This window comes from Danio rerio, chromosome 7 (genome assembly GCF_052040795.2).
Source record: "Danio rerio strain M-AB ecotype USA chromosome 7, GRCz13ab, whole genome shotgun sequence".
In the NCBI taxonomy this organism is placed as follows: Eukaryota; Metazoa; Chordata; class Actinopteri; order Cypriniformes; family Danionidae; genus Danio; species Danio rerio.
In genome coordinates, this window is record NC_141027.1 from 8,471,951 (window position 1) to 8,488,640 (window position 16,690).

Consider the following 16,690-nt stretch of genomic DNA (forward strand, 5'->3'; position numbering starts at 1 on the left):
GGAAGAAAAATGTACATGAAATAATTCCAAGAGATAAACAAGTCTGGTATAATCCCACCCTCCCCTACCCCATCCGGTGCCTAGAGAAACGAGGCAAACATGGTACCCCTCAAGAACAAATCCACACATATGTGTTTGTGTTAGAGAACTCTTTAGAGCTGACCGTTCAGGCTCCCGTTGAACGTTGAGCGCATTGTCATCGTAGTATTGCAACATCTGCTATGTTATTTAAGAGAGAAATAAAGAAAAATAATAATAAATTAATAAATAATAATAAATTAATAAAATAAAAATCAACAGAAATATATTCATCCATACAAACTCTTTCATTATAAGGCAACCTTTAAGTTGTAAGAGAAACAAAAATAAAGAACTATTAGGCTCCAGTAAGCTTATGAACACGGGTAATCAGCACTGACACAGAAAGGAGAAAGAGAACAACATTAACAGCATAAGCTGGTGAAACTGTAGCAGTCTAACAGCAGTGACATTGACAATAGTCCATTGAATGCAACTAGTTTAGCTGCCTTCGCACGGATGGAACCTGATAGAGTAACGTTACTGTCAGAATAGTTGAAAAAACCCGAAAACAGTCTCACTCACGCTCCTCTGCAGGAATGATGTGGTTTCTCACGTAGGTCATCGCTTTTTCTGCATCAGTGAATTCTTTTTCTTCCCTTTTGTGTGTGATACGAAGACGGGCTGGGAATAGAATGCCAAACCGGACATTCTGGCGATTAAGGAGCAACTTCCTAACCTCGGTGAACGCGGCTCTGGCTTTGGCGACTTTGGTAGTATAATCCGGGAATATAGCAATTGACTCTCCATTGTACCGAAGTGGAGCACGGGTGCGCGCTCGGTTCAAAACTTCAACACAGTCTTGATAGTAGTGAAGTTTGGCTACTATCGCTCTTGGTTTCCCGCCGGGTTTCCTTGAAGCCAGACTTCTGTGTGAGCAATCAATGAGCACATCTTTGTCCAGCTGCAGCGCCTCTCTCAACAGTTTTAAGACCGAAGTCGTAGAATTTGATCCAGGCATCTCATGCACCCCCAGTATTCTGATATTACACCGCCACGCTCTTCCCTCTAACTCCTCGCATTTGTCCCGGAGCTCCGTCACCTCCGTCTTCAGGGAGTTTACCATGGTTTGCAAGGTTACCACCTCGTCTGACCATGTCGACAATCCGGTCTCCATGTCTCAGATTTACTTGATCAATCTCAGAATGAATCGCCGCCATGTTATTTTTAACTTCTGCTTTTAATGCTTGTAGCTCATTTTTAAGGAAGTCGAAGTCGTCGACAAGAGCTTTTTTCATTTCTGATTTTATCACCGCCGAGATTTCAGTTTTCAGTGAAAGAAGAATCTCCGATTTCAAGGACTTGGCGTCCTTCTCTGGTTTAGCGTTAGCTGACCGTAGCTGTTGTGGAGAGGCTCTTGCCGCGGTGTTCGTAGCAGAATGAATCTTATCACGCTATGATAACCTTGGATAAAAATATTGTTTTATATTGTAAAAAATATTGTAAAATATATACTTTTTAAATGTCTGGATAAAAACTAAAACCTTTTTCCCCTTTGAACACAATGTATCTTATTTTGAGAAACATTTATAATATTTTGGAGCAGTAAATGTCAGGCTAATTAATTACAATGAATCATTGACTTGTGCTGTTTTCATTAGTTTTAAAAACACAGATTTCTTTACAGTTTAAAATGACATCTTTAGATATATTTTCTGCTGGAGAAACTGTTGTCCTAAAAAAAACAAAAAAATAAAAATCTTATGCATATCTTAGGAACAATTACAGAAAATTTGGGCGGTTTTAAAACCTTGACTTTTCCAAACCGTGGTATACCTTGAAAACGGTATCGTCCCATGCCTAGTTCACACATGGACATTTCAGATTTCTGTTTGGTTTCAAGATTGCGGATGAAAATAATTTATAATCAACAATTCTTTTGTCCCCCCATAAATGAGTTTACCACAGCAAATTGATTCACACCTGTTTAGTTCCATACAGTAGAAGCTTAAACTAGCTTCATTTAGTCTGCAAATCATCATGCAAATGAGACGAGGCTAAATACTGCAGAGATAGCTAGAAAATGCCAGCTTAATCCTGTTTGTGCTACAATGGCTAAAATGACAATGACAAGCCTGCTAACCCACCCTGTACTACACAACACTGCTCTGATGATTCCTCTTTGTTGAAGATCACTCTATTCTGCTTTTAGTGGTGCCATCATCACAACAGGGAAGTTTCTCTGGTGTTACTATTGCGTCGGCTTCGATTTAATACACAGCCTTCAAACATTGATCTCTCTGAATCACGTCGGCTAGTCTTTTATTTCATTTTATTCATGCTTCACATTACAGCTCTTATAGTCTTTTCTGACAATACAGTTAACAGTCATGATATTGTGATACTGGACTTACAGTTGTTTCTTGCAGACCCTTTGTTAACAACCATAAATGCAGTTTCATGTTTCTTGGGTTCTGCTGTTTGACTTTGCATTTCTCCATTGGTTGTATTATGATTTTATTGTACACTTTCCCTGTCTTTTTCAATTGAGTGGCTGCACTGTAAAAATAACTCGTTAAATTGTGAAAACATTGACTTAACAAATTACTTCCCAATAATTAGCCTCTAACTAAAAAATCCACTGTATTCAGTTTAGCGGATTGTCTGAAGCTAAAATGTAACACATATTTTCAACAAACATATTAAATTGTGCTCAGCCAATTTGTCAAACAGAAGTGAAATATTTGTGGCAAACGCTTGTACATCTGCAGTGTTGGTTGCAGCAGATTCAAATCAGATCCAGCACAGCAATGGGAGAGATGTGATTTTCCTTCATCAAAGTTATGGTGAGTACTGAATTCTGTATTTATTCAATCATTTAAGTGTACTTTAAGTGCAAGTGTCAGTAATTTTGACATAAAAACAAACAGCACGATATTGGAAAAAACTAGGGATGAACCAATCCAGGTACTTGGGTATTTATATTTGCACTGCGCTTTATGTATGCATGTCAACTTAACTAAATTTATTACTTTTTGAATACAGTATATCAGTATAGATTTGTAGTGAATTTGTAGTAATCTCCTAGATGTAATATAATCAGACAAGTTCCAAAACTGTGACAAAAATCTCTGTGATTGTGAACAATAAAAGAATTAACAGTCAAATAAAATTGTTAAAATAAAAGAGAAGCAGATCGGTTTCACTGCACAATGAAAATACCTCACACTGCTGGTGCTAAATCATAATTGGCCGTCGGTACGCAGAGGACTGATCTGCTTTCAGGCTGCAGGTGGGAGAGGTTGCTATAAGAGGACTGGGCCACCTGTCAGTGCTCTGAGGCTGGGGAGGGATCAACAGCATCACCCGCAGCTCATTGAGAAGAGTAGAGGTGGTAAAGTATCCCATATAGCAAAATTTCTCTGGCCCGCACAATCAGCTTTTGCTTGACCCACATGCCACAGTGAATTACGGTACATGATTGGACCAATTCTGGCTTCCAGACAAGGGCCAAGTTAATAACCCATAACTGGGCCAGATATGTTGGTGTCATCACTGCAATGAATTTGATAAACCCACAAAGCCACACTTTTTCTCAAAGTGACCTGATAGGTAGAATTTTTTCTTTACTCAAAAACAATTTAAATATATTTTAAAAGTGGGTCAAGGTAGGCTAAACTTATGTGGCCCGCATATCATTTTTTACATCTAGGCCAAACACTACAATTGATATCTGGCCCAAGTCTTGTGTGAAACCCACCTCTGTTAAACCCGGGCCATGTTTGACTCACATGCTGTATGCCAGTGCCAAACGAATGCCAAAGCTTTATGCCAAATCTGGGCCAGAATTCTTAGCTACCTGGAAATGACAATCTAAAAAAATCTCCAGTAAAACAAAAAAGTCCCTAGAAAATTTGTCACTAAGGGGGTCTGAAAAGTCACTAAATATAGCAACAAAGTCTCTAAGTTGACATTTTCAAGCCAACCAAGCCATGAAGGTAGGCTATTATAAGGCACTAGAACATTGTCATATGGGCCTACTATATCTCAAATGTTCTGAAGCCATTATATAGTTTAATGTGAAGCACAGATGAATATTCAAGTGCTTTAACTCATGTTGATTTCAATGCTTCCCTCCGCTGCGCCTGTCAATCCTTCTCCAATCATTCACAGTTAAAACTGCGTGTCGAGTTTATGACAAGCACCCAAACCCCCCGTCTACACATGCTGACTGTTTATAATGAAGCAAAATGAAATAACTTGGCAAACAAAGATAAACCAACTCTGCCTTCACAGTTCAGTCTTCGGCTGCTCATTAACACTTGATGAGTTCACTACACCGGTGGTCAGAAAATGGCGCACCGCAGTTATTATAAATCGCAAATAATCAGTGTTTTCAATCACAAGAGACTTATATTAGATTGCAAATGCCGAAATACACATTAGTGGTAGCAGAACAACCCTTTATAGTTCATCAAATACACAACGGTTGTCTGTGAAAAGGGCAATAATCATTTTAAGCATAATCTGGCAATGTGCTTCATACAGTATACACATTGTGTGCATCAGTAGACATTTTGTGTGATTGTACATTTGTGCATACCGGTCAGTTTAGGACCATGATCTGTTCACACTGCAGATCTGATATTGGCCACTTTTATAACAACAGTGTGAACAACTATGCAAAAACATCAGATCTGAGAATAAATCTGATTTGAGCACTAAGCCTCGAAGAGTGAACGTAGCCTCAGTCAGGGTGTCCGTGGGGTCTGAAACAGTCTTACATTTTAAAAACTAAACTTTAGGCCTTAAAGTCTTAAATTCACAGAAATATGGTGTTGTGTGTCTTAAATTCTTTAAAACAGGCCTTAATTTTTTTTGTCCATGTAAAGCTAGCCAATCGCTACAACCAACAATCAATCTAAAACAACACAAACTCATTTAACAAATGTGAAATTAATTAACTCTATTTGCCAATATGGTTTCATTATCTTCCTTACATCTCTACAGTAACATTTGTTCAAAAGTTCTCCATGTATTTATGCATAAATGTTGTGAATAAATTTTATTTTATTAGTTTTTAAAGCTTAGCTTTTTTTCTGGAAATGTTATGGTAAAAATACAAATACAGTAGTCAACATCTGAAAGTTGTTCACAATTATCCTAAGACAGGAATGGACATTGTTCAGTAGTTTTAAGACAACTTTGATGAAAGATCCACTTCAAATGTTGACTTCTGTAAATGTATATTACTGTTCTGACACGTTATTTAAACTAAGTGTCTAAGAAACAAATGAATTTCACTGGGGCAAGTAAAAAAAATGTACCACTGGCCATTACAAAAAATCCTTAGCGATCTGCCCTGTTAATGTTGGAAATTTCATTCACAATGGTCTTAAATTGGGCTTGGTGAAACCTGCAGAAACCCTGCTTCATATTGACATTGCTCTTTTATATATGTATTTTACATACAGGACCGTTGTAAACCCATAAGCGTCTTGGAAAGATGCCAATAAGCTTAGGGTGTAATTTTGCCATTTCCAATAAAGGTGCGCGACTTACACGGTGCACACATGTGCAAGCAGAACACACATGAAGCGTGTTCATTTTCCAGCTGCACCTAGTTGAAAACATCTGAACTTTTCTGAATGCTGCAAGCGCACCGTGATTCATTCAAGTAGAACTAACCAACCTGCTTCACACTTTGTATGGAATTTACACATTTCAGTAATAACGGCAGACTAATTACCTCAGACAAACACAGCACACCCATACAATGCAGCACTTTTTACTTTTCTCTATAAACTTGCTTTGGAGCTCTAAGAAAAAGCTTGATGGTCGCTGTTTCGTACCAGCACGTATTGGTTATTGATGTTTGTATTATGTGTCTTCTTCTTCTTCTTCCTGGTGTTTATTGGCGGTTCGCATTCTTATCAGAGCATTACCGCCACCTACTGTGGGTTATGGATCAGAGACCCTCTTATTTTTATTTTATTTATTTATTTATTTTTTACCTCTTGACTTTTCAAAACCCGAGCATTCGATGTTGCTGCGTGTTCAGCTCCTCCATCTACAGCTCAGGTCCTTCACAGCCGAGACATAAAAAACATGGTAGAAGAGAGGAGAAAGCTTAATATTGTTATAAATAAAATAATAATTAAGTTAATTAAATAAATATATTTAGACATTATATATCCTATGTATTAACTCAGTTCTTTTTAAGAATTGAATCAACCATTTCTTTCCTTCCTGATATAAAAACTCTTTCAGTGTTATTTGTTCATCATTTATCTGTAGGTCATTAATTAACATATTTCTTTCCTCTGTGTATTTATTGCAGCTAATGATTACATGTTCTACTGTCTCTCTCTCTCTCTGCATCCATCACACAACCCTGTTGGATGTTTTCCTATCATGTGTAATGTAGCGTTCAGCCCTGTATGTCCTATCGTTATTCTTGAAAGAATACAATCCTCCTTCCTGCTCCCCCATGATTTCAAAATCTGTCCTACCTTTGGTTGTATTGCATATAAATGTCTGCCTTTTTGTTCATTGTCCCAACTTATTTGCCACGTTTTGTGTATTCCCTTTTTAATTACTGATTTAAGTTCAGCCCTACTATACCTGATTTTCATTTCTATGCTCTCTTTTGCCATGACTGTTTTTGCTAATCTATCTGCTGCTTCATTGCCCTCAACTCCTGAATGTGCTGGCACCCATACAAACTCAACTATTTAGTTTTTCTGTTCTAAATTTTGTAATAATTGAAGAATTTCTATTATAATGTCCTGCCTAGTTTCCGATTTTTTTAATATCCAGGCATAGTAACGCTGAAGTTGAATCAGAACATATTATCGACTTGTTTAGATCCATTTCATAAACTTTGTTGACTGCTAGCATAATTGCAAGCAGCTCTCCTGTAAATACTGACAAATGATTAGATATTCTTTTCCCTTCTAACACATCTAAACTTGGAATAATATATGCGATCCCCACCCGGCCACTTTGCGGATCTTTTGATGCATCTGTAAAAATGTGTGTATACTGATCATATTTTGTCCCGATATACTCTCTTGTTAGATATCCCTCTGTTAACTCCTGTCCTTTTTCCTGTCTCACTTTCAATAATTTGAGGTCTATTTTTGGTTGTGGTAATATCCATAAAGGTGTTGTTGATAGAACTATTGATGGTATAATATTATATTAATTTCATTTTATTTCCTGTACTAATTCCTCAATAATCCAGTTAAAGCTATTAATTTTCTTTTTCCCATATTCCCAACATACCTCCATTAGTGTTTCTACAGGATGATTAACCTCTTGGCTTTTTGTTCTTGCTCAGTATGTCAATATCAGTTGTTTCCTTCTTAGTTGAATTGGCATTTCCCCCATCTCCACCTGCAAAGCTGGAACTAGAGAGGAAGGATATGCTCCGCAACAAATTATAAGAGCTTGGGATTGTATTCTTTCAAGTTTTTCTAATTGTGACTTTGCTGCTGAACTGTATGCCACACAACCATAATCTAAAATTGCTCTGATCATTGTTACATAAATAGTTTTTAAAGCTAGTCTATCTGCTCCCCACTCACGCCCAGAAATGCATCTCATTACATTCAAAATTCTTTTGCATTTCTCCTGCATCTTACTGATGTGATTACTCCATGTAGCTCTAGAATCTAACCACATACCTAAAAACCTGATCATTTTTACTTGTTCTAATTCTATATTATATATTTTCAGTTTTAGGTCAATACTACTTTTATTGTTTGTAAAGAAAATATATTTGTTTTTTTCCACAGAAAATTTAAAACCCCATTTATTTGACCAGTTCTCAACTTTAATTAATGCTGTTTGCATTTTATTAACTATATGGTCCACATTTCTGCCTCTTAACCATAGAGCTCCATCATCTGCAAACAGAGATTTATTGATATTTCTTTCTAAACTTGAAAAAACATCATTAATCATAATTAGAAATAACAAAGGACTTATAACACTGCCTTGTGGAGTACCATTTTCAATAATTCCTCTACTCGACACATCTTTCCCAATCTTTACTCTAATATATTTTTCAATTAAAAACTCTTTAATCCAATTAAATAGTCTACCACTTATTCCTATTTGGTTCAACTTGATTAACAGGCCCTCCTTCCATAGCATATCATATGCTTTCTCAATATCAAAGAAAGCTGCCACTACTGTTTCCTTATTAGTTAACGCTTTCCTAATGTCTGTTTCTAAATTAATAACTGAGTCCATTGTACCTCTTCCACTTCTGAATCCACTTTGATAAGGGGAGAAAAAGTTTTTTTTTCTCCAAGTGATACCCAAGTCTGTCCGTGATCATTTTTTCCATTAATTTACACATGTGTGATGTTAGTGCTATTGGTCTATAGCTTAAAGGATTACTAGGGTCTTTACCTGATTTTTTTATTGGTATAATTAATGACTCCTTCCATTCTAGAGGCAATTTCCCTTCTTCCCACACCCTGTTATAAAATTCCAGAATTTTCCTTAGTGACTCTTCACCTAACTTTTTTAACATCACATAGCTTATATCGTCTTGTCCTGGAGTTGATGTCTTGGTGTATTTTAATGCCCTTTTCATTTCTGAAAAGGTGAACAAGACATCTAACGTACCTTCGGTAACTGTCCTTTTTTCCATTATATTACAATTCCCAGATAACACTCTTTCTCTCATATTCTTACTTTCATTTGTCAAGTTATTGGAGCTGTTTACTTTTAAGAACTCATTTTTAAACATTTCTACTTTATCTTTATCATATACTGCATTCTTGCTTCCTACATTTAATACTGGGTATTCATATTCTCTTCTAATACCACTTATTTTTCTTATCATATTCCATACTTCCTCAACCGGAGTACTTTTCCCAATTTCATTACAAAATGATCTCCAATATTCTTTCTTCTTTTCTCTGATTATTTTCCTAGTTTCTGCCTGAGCTTTCTTATATTCTATCAAGTTTTGCAAATTATGTGTTCTCTTTAGAATTTTAAATGCCTTCCTTTTTTTTCTTACTGCTATTGTACACTGGTCATTCCACCATGGGACCATTTTCCCTACTCTTTTTCCTGAACTCTTTGGAATACTTTCATTTGCTGCATGCCGAATTACATTACTCAACTCTGCATATAACCTTTCAATTTCAATATCTTCATTCATCTTAATTTTTTTCAACCCTTCTTCACTTATTTCTTTGAATTTCTCCCAATCAGCTTTCTCATACTTCCATTTTCCAGAATTACCTTTATTAACATTCTTATTCTCACTATTTATAATTGAACTAATAATAGGAAAATGGTCACTTCCAATTGAGCATTTCCTTATGACCTCCCATACTGTAATTCCACCCAGTGAATTTGACACAATTGTTAGGTCAAGTGCTGATTCTTTGCCTGTATTTACATCCATTCGTGTATATCCTCCATCATTCATGCATACCAAATTTTTCTTTTCTATAATCTCCTCTATTACCATACCATTTCTATCTGTTATTATTCCTCCCCATAGTGTATTATGTGCATTAAAATCACCACACCATATAACCCTTTCTTCATTTAGACCTTTTATTTCTTCCATACTATCCATTGTTAGTTTTTTACATGGGTTATAAAAATTTATTATAACATACTCTTTTATTCCATACCATATTTCTATCACTATATATTCCAGGTTTACTCCTTTTTCCAAAATTCTATAAGGCATTCCTTTTATAAACGTGACACAACCTCCACCTATACCTTCTTCCCTGTCCCTTCTTACACTTACATATCCCTTTAAAACAAAATCTAACCTTGAGTTCAACCAAGTTTCCTGAATACATATTACATTAGGTTTTTCTTTCATTTTACTTAAATATCCCTTAAACCAGGGGTCTCAAACTCAATTTACCTGGGGGCCGCAGGAGGCAAAGTCTTGGTGAGGCTGGGCCGCATAAGGGATTTCACAAAAAAAGTCCTCAAATGTCATTATTAACAGTTTTAATTATTTCTTCTGAACATGAAGTGTCCTGAACATTAATAGAACATTGAGTGAAGATTATGAACAGTTCTTCTGAACATGGCATCTTTTGCCTACTTCTTGCTGCCAGAGACTTGACAGCGCTTCTTCTCACAAATCTGAACCACATTTGGCTTTAGAGCGGAAGCAGTTGAGACCCTCAGTATGGCTTGAAGATGATCATCATTAAGTCTAGACCTGTACTTTGACTTATTGAAGTTCAAGGTGGAGAATAACTTCTCACACAAATATGTGCTCCCAAAAAGGCCAAGTCCTAGGGAAAAAGTGGGAAAAAAGCTCGAAATTAACTTTTTTACTTGGTAGCACCGGTGCTCCCAACTTTAAATATTTAGGAGCACCAAAATAAATTTAGGAGCACCAGAAAAAATTTAGGAGCACCCACCAAAAATGAATGAGCACCGCTGCAAATTGCTTTTTAAGGGATTTATTGCATTTTAAAACAACATCAATAGGACTGACAAAAACCAGAAACAACTATCTAACTAATGCTGAGATGACATTGATATTTGTGTGCAATAATTCCAAAATGATTGTCTAATAATTATAGAATAATAATGATGATGAAAATGACAATAATAGTAAAAATGAATAACATTTCTCATTATGATACTGCCTTGAATGTGCATGAATGTAGGTTATCTGCTATAAAAAGTCTGTTACTTTATGAAAAAGAATTGTATAGTTTGCATCAAACATAAATGAAGCATTGCAGTAAGAAATATTTATTTTGTACTGCTGTTTATAAATGCATGTCAATTTAATAAATAATATTTCTGCTACAAAACAAACAAAATATTATAATAAATCATTCAATTCAATGATGAAAGCTGCAAAGCAGTCATCAGTAAATAAATAAAAAATAAAAATAATATACACCTCAAAAAAGAATAGACAAAAGAAAGAAAGAAAGTAAAGTCTCACTTCTATCACTCTTTAAAAGTTTTGGTTTCAGTTTGTGTCAATTTAAATGTTCAGAAACATTCAGAAAAGCAGGCGAGTCAGCCGACCCAATTTATGAGCAGGCAGCGCAGGATTCTTGCGATGACCACCGGTGCAATACCGCTGTTTGTTATGAGCCACAGTTTCAGTGTAAACTTAGTAAAGGCGAGCTTCTTTGGCGATGATATGTACAGTATTAGATTTGACTTTTAGCGGACATTTGCGCTGAACACGCAGTGAATGCAACGCATGGAGATTCGGGCGCCTTCTCCATGAAGCGCGTACTCGATTGATCTCAGCTGGTGGATCATTATTCACCACGTGACGTGTCATGATCGCTCTCATCTGCACCTCAACTTTAGGTGGGGTTTGCAAACCTGTGCGCTTTAAGTTTTTACTCTTCTGCCGTTTGCATTTCCCGTGGTTATAAAAGCTCCTTCCCTGTCATCTGACAGCGGAATACCTTGAGTGATTGACAGCTAATATGAACCAATATAGCGGCAAAACATAAATCAAAACAGGTCGCACTACAACCATTATCTGCAGTCGCACTAATGCGCCCAAATATATTATGAGGTCGCATAGATTAATTTTCAGGCTCATATGCGACCAAAATGGTCGCAATTTCGAGCCCTGTAAGATGCAGGCTGTAGCTAAGTGGCAGGCAGGGGCGGGAACAGCTTACCTTGGTTCTTCCCGCCCGTCACAGCGTCTAACAAAGGGGCGGGGTGCGTGGTGACGTCACCGGCATCCCCGCTCCTTTGTTTACACAGCGGGCGGGGAATGCCAGTGACCGCTGTGTACGGATAGAATCAGCTGAGCGGGAAACGCTCTCTCTCCCCGCTCCGCTGATTCTGTCAGTGTACAGCGATCGGCGCGGGCCACAAAATATTGCACTGAGGGCCGCAAAAGGCCCGCGGGCCGCGAGTTTGAGACCCCTGCCTTAAACTCTAGTCCATTAGCACATAGACTTCTTGCATTCCATTGTAGGATTCTCAACATAACCCTACTAACCTATTCCTATCTCCTGACTCTCTTGAAAATCTGAACTGAGGCTTCTTCTTATATCATCACTCTTCAGACCCTTTATCTCCAGATACCTTTCTGCTGCTTTAATTATTATATGTATCTTTTCTGTTCTTCTTTCTGTTTGGGCAGTGCAGTTAATTACTTCTACCATGAAGAGTACAAAATTTTTCTTGCTTACTAACACCAAATCCTCTGATGACCTACTTTCACCAATTCTTTCTTCTCCTTCATTTTTCTTACCTGAATCAAATCTTACTGTTTCATTTGACTTCCTCTTTTCCCTCACTACCTTTACTGCTTCAGCGTAAGTTAGATTGTTTTTTTTCTTTTTCCTGCTGAACTTCCACTGCCCTTTTTCTTGCCTCACAACCTCCATATGCAGCATTATGTCCTCCTCCACAGTTGCAACATTTCACCTCCACTCCTTCTTCACACTTTCCAAATTCGTGTTCCCCTCCACATCGCGCACATCTTATTTTTGATTTACATAAAGCTGCTGTGTGCCCATACCTCTGACAGTTGTAACATCTCATTGGAGGTGCATTGTATTCTATAACTGGGTAGCTGATGAATCCCATTCTGACTTTATGTGGCATTTCTCTTCCTTCAAATGTAATGCGCACTGACAGACTGTCCAATCTTCTTGCTTCTGTATTAATCTTCAATCTAACTGCGTCTATGACTTTACCTCCATCAAGATTCTTTTTTAATTCCTCCATTGTTACCCCAATAGGAACTCCTTTTATCACACCAAATATCCATGAATTCTGACCTATGATCTTACTACTCATAACAACCTTCTTCCCCACTGTTTTTACTTTCATTGCCTTATTTTTCTGTTCTTCGTTTTTGCACACAATCATTAACGCCCCATCCTGAAGCACCTTTGCGAATGCGATTTCACCTACTTGTTTCTTTAATTCATGTGTCAACATCTTTGGATTTATTCCTTGATCAAACTCCCATTTCTTCCTTGAATCTTAATATTATCCTAAATCCTAATTTGGCTTTTTCTCCAACCCCTTCCTCCTCACTCGCTAGCTAACTACTTTCCGATGCGTCCTCCTTACCTTTTTTCCTTTTCCTAGATGCTTTTTTCCCGTATCGTCCTTCTATTTGTGTCCATCCTATATCCATATCATCCTCTTCCTCCTCTTCACCACTATTCTCTACTCTTAGAGTCTCCGATCCATTCCCAACTTTATTTTCTCGATTTCTATTCTTTGGATTATTTTGATTGTTTGAATTCGCCGCCATTACTCTGTTGACGTCATCAACCTACGTCCCCCGTGGCCAACTGCTTCCGGGACACTCGCGTAATAACAAGCGTATTATGTGTCTCATTGTGTTTTTCCTTTTTATCACTCCAGTTCACTTCCTTGTTTTTGCCTACTGCTGTTCCTGATTGGCTGGTTTACATCCACTTGATGCAACCAATCCTGACACTGCTTTATGCTGATTGGTTCCTCTGTGACAACTCTGTTCCAGGTTCAACCAATTAGATTACTCCAGCTCACTATATATATATATATATATATATATTTTTTTTTTCTTTTTTTTTTGGGGTCTGCCAGCAGTTGGGCAAATGCACCAAAAGTTGGTTTCCGACTGCCATAAAACAGCGAAGAAGAAGAAGCAGCAGCATTTGGGCAGAGGTGAGGGCTAAATCAAAATGATCCACACTCCATATCAGTTGGTGGCGGAAATACACCATTTTGTTGTTTGTCAACCGCCATTAAATTGAAGAAGAAGAAGAAGAAGCAGTTGGGCAGTATTTGTTGGCTCACCTTGTTACTTGTTTCTGTGCTTTTAGCTCTCTTGATTGAACCTGTTTATATCCCCGTTTTGTTGTGATATATTGTCCGTCTTATCCTTTATTTACACTGTGTTGTTATTTTGGTTTAGTCACAGTCTGTTCTTACCTGTGTAATCATTCATTCCCTTTCCTCATGTTTCCCTACAGAGTTTTGATAGAAAGACTGGTAGGTAAGTAGGTCACGTGACATACATTTCAACACATAGGAGTTCAACTGTCTAGAGATACACTAGGGAAGGGGGTGAGCACCAACCCGTGTATTTTTGGTTAAGTGGATAGTGTAGTTTAGGTAAGACGTCTTGGACGTTGAAGATTTATTTTTCACATTATTGTTTATTAGACTACATTAGCGGGGATTTGATATTAGTAAGACTGTTTGGTTTTGATTGTTTCTTTGCTTTAGCGCCACCCATAGCCAGTCTTTCTAATATAGGTTTTTGTTTTGGTTGTAAATTGTAAATAGCTCACTCACTGCTTCACTTATCACCACTTGTAATAAATCACTTTATTTGCACAGCAATTCTTGTATGTGGTCATTACTTTGAGTACAATTTTCTTTGAGTGTTTGTTTGAACAAAATCCTTCATCAAGTGTGCAACCCCACTTCCCTAGACTGCCCAGGGGTTGTAACAGTCGCCTAGTCAAGAGACGGCAGGAGAGCACCAGCGCAAAGTGCATCGAAAATGGTGAAGGAAACTTCACGCTTGTCACTTCAGGTCAGAATAACAATACATGTGAAAATGAGTGCTGTATAGCAGCAGTGAGGAGATTGTGAATAAAAAAAGGATGTAAAGTAGGCTTGGGCGGTATCCAAATTTTGATACCGTCAAACCGCTCCCATATTTTACCCCGGTATCCAGTATTACCGGCATAATAAAAAAAAATTATGACGTAAGGCTCAGACAGCATCACCAAACCGTTAGCTTGTGCCTAAACCATTCAGAAACTGAATACCTTATTTGCGACCTTAGGCTTGCGGTCATCTGCTTGTCTTTGTATTCTGCATGGGATACTCCTCTCATTCGCACGCACACACACACACACACACAGAGAGAGAGAGAGAGAAGCGAAGAAAAGCACAGCACCTCTCTCTCTCTTACACACACACCGCTCCCACGGTTTATTTAGAAATTTACTCCAGCGGGAATGCAGAGAGCTGTAATCGGGCCATAAAAATAAGGCCCGATGGGGCATGAGCCCGACAGGTACATTTTGATTGACAGCTTTTTAAAGCCCAAACCTGTTTACATTATACAAATGTGCTCATGCACACAGCTCTTTTGCATTTTTTTCAAGAATGAGTCATTTATATGTTTCAACATAATTTATTCGTAACAAACGTAGACTATATGCCACTTGGAAGTTGGAACAAAAAATTAAATAAGTACTCAGTAACAATCAAAACATCTCAGCACTCTGAATAGGCCTAACTTAGGTATACATACCCTTAGCCATTAAATTGGCTAACACACCAATGAAAAGAAATCTTGCTTATCAAATGAAAAAAAACTCTAAATGATGTCGGGTATTTTGGCAATAACGAAATTAAGATAAAGGCTCTGCAAGATTTGTTTTGCCACTTCTCTTCACAATCTGGCATTAAGGTGAAGCTGAATTTTAAAAGAATAATGCCAAGCCTGTATACTCTGACTACATTATGATTATATGGTTTAACTAATATTAATTTATTTAATTTAAAAACCCTTTACTCACCAAGATTAGGCTATGTGTGTTTGTGGAGGAACATTATTAAATCCACTGGCTTTAGCTAAGTCTTTCACTCATGGTGTCCAGCAGCACTGAACACCCTTTCCTGCTGCTACAGGCCGAGATGCAGAGTTGTGATCTGGCTAATTTTGGGTAGGATTGTTTTTTCATCTTCTACCAGCCAGGAACATCCATTTAATTTTCCATGACAGCAGTTTCACTGTAGCGAGTGACCTCGTCTTTTTACCTGTCAGCTTGTGGTTTGTGCTTTACTATAATACGCAGTGTATGAGCGACCGCTGAAATACCTTGGCGGCTAGAATAACCGCTTCTTCTGAACTAGTGACTGGCTTGACCGCAGTCAAAATTAGCTTTTTTTTTTTAACTTCTCCGTCATCTTTGTTTCACCTTTGCAGGAATGAATTTTAATGCAGGGATTTGGATTTTTTTGAGTCCCGCCGGGTTCGGGCAAAGATCTTCAGCTCTAATGCAGACCTCTCGTTCATGTTTACCACGTCTCCAGTCGAAACCGGAAATACTGGCAAACTGCAGGTCACTTTGGAGCACGACTCGTCACCTCACCACTCCCCCTCCCTCTCTCTCTCCTCCACACTGTCCCGTGATGACAACCATGCATACGTTTTTGTAGGCATTAAATAAAGGATATTTAATATTTCTTGACAGTATAACGGTATTGAAACTGACATCGTTGCTATTTTTAGATCCCGCGATATACCATAATACAGCAATACCGCCCAAGCCTAATGTAAAGATGTCACCAGAGTGGCTTTTTGCTTTATTCTGTTGTGCTTCACAGCTACTAGCTCCCCATCTGAAAGAGTTTTTAAGCATAGGGGGTAATGTAGTCATCTAACTTCACAATTTGTCATGCTATAACAAGGAAATATCAGTTTGCAACATCAAACAGCGAAACGAGCAGTTTTTAATGTCTGAAAATGAATGGAAGTGAATGAGACCGGAAGTCTCGTGCCAAAAAGATTCAAATGGTAGCGCCCGCTCATCTGCGGAGAATAAGGTCAATATTTGCATGAAATACACTGACTTCCTAAACATGATCACATGGTAAATATTTGAAGTAGATGCATTTGTGTGCTTGAAGTTCCTCTTGAAGAATTTTT

At 37.7% G+C, this 16,690-nt stretch overlaps 1 protein-coding gene across 1 annotated transcript in view; it reads left to right on the plus strand.

Moving 5' to 3' along the window:
* The first annotated feature begins 2,202 nt into the window (after positions 1-2,202).
* The window catches only part of jac8 (jacalin 8), a 30,107-nt gene continuing 15,619 nt past the window's right edge, over positions 2,203-16,690 (plus strand). The window contains exons 1-4 of the mRNA XM_087260080.1: positions 2,203-2,254; positions 2,790-2,864; positions 13,992-14,010; positions 14,457-14,560. The gene's annotated coding sequence lies outside the window, so the exon portion shown is untranslated. The remainder of the gene's footprint in view (positions 2,255-2,789; positions 2,865-13,991; positions 14,011-14,456; positions 14,561-16,690) is intronic.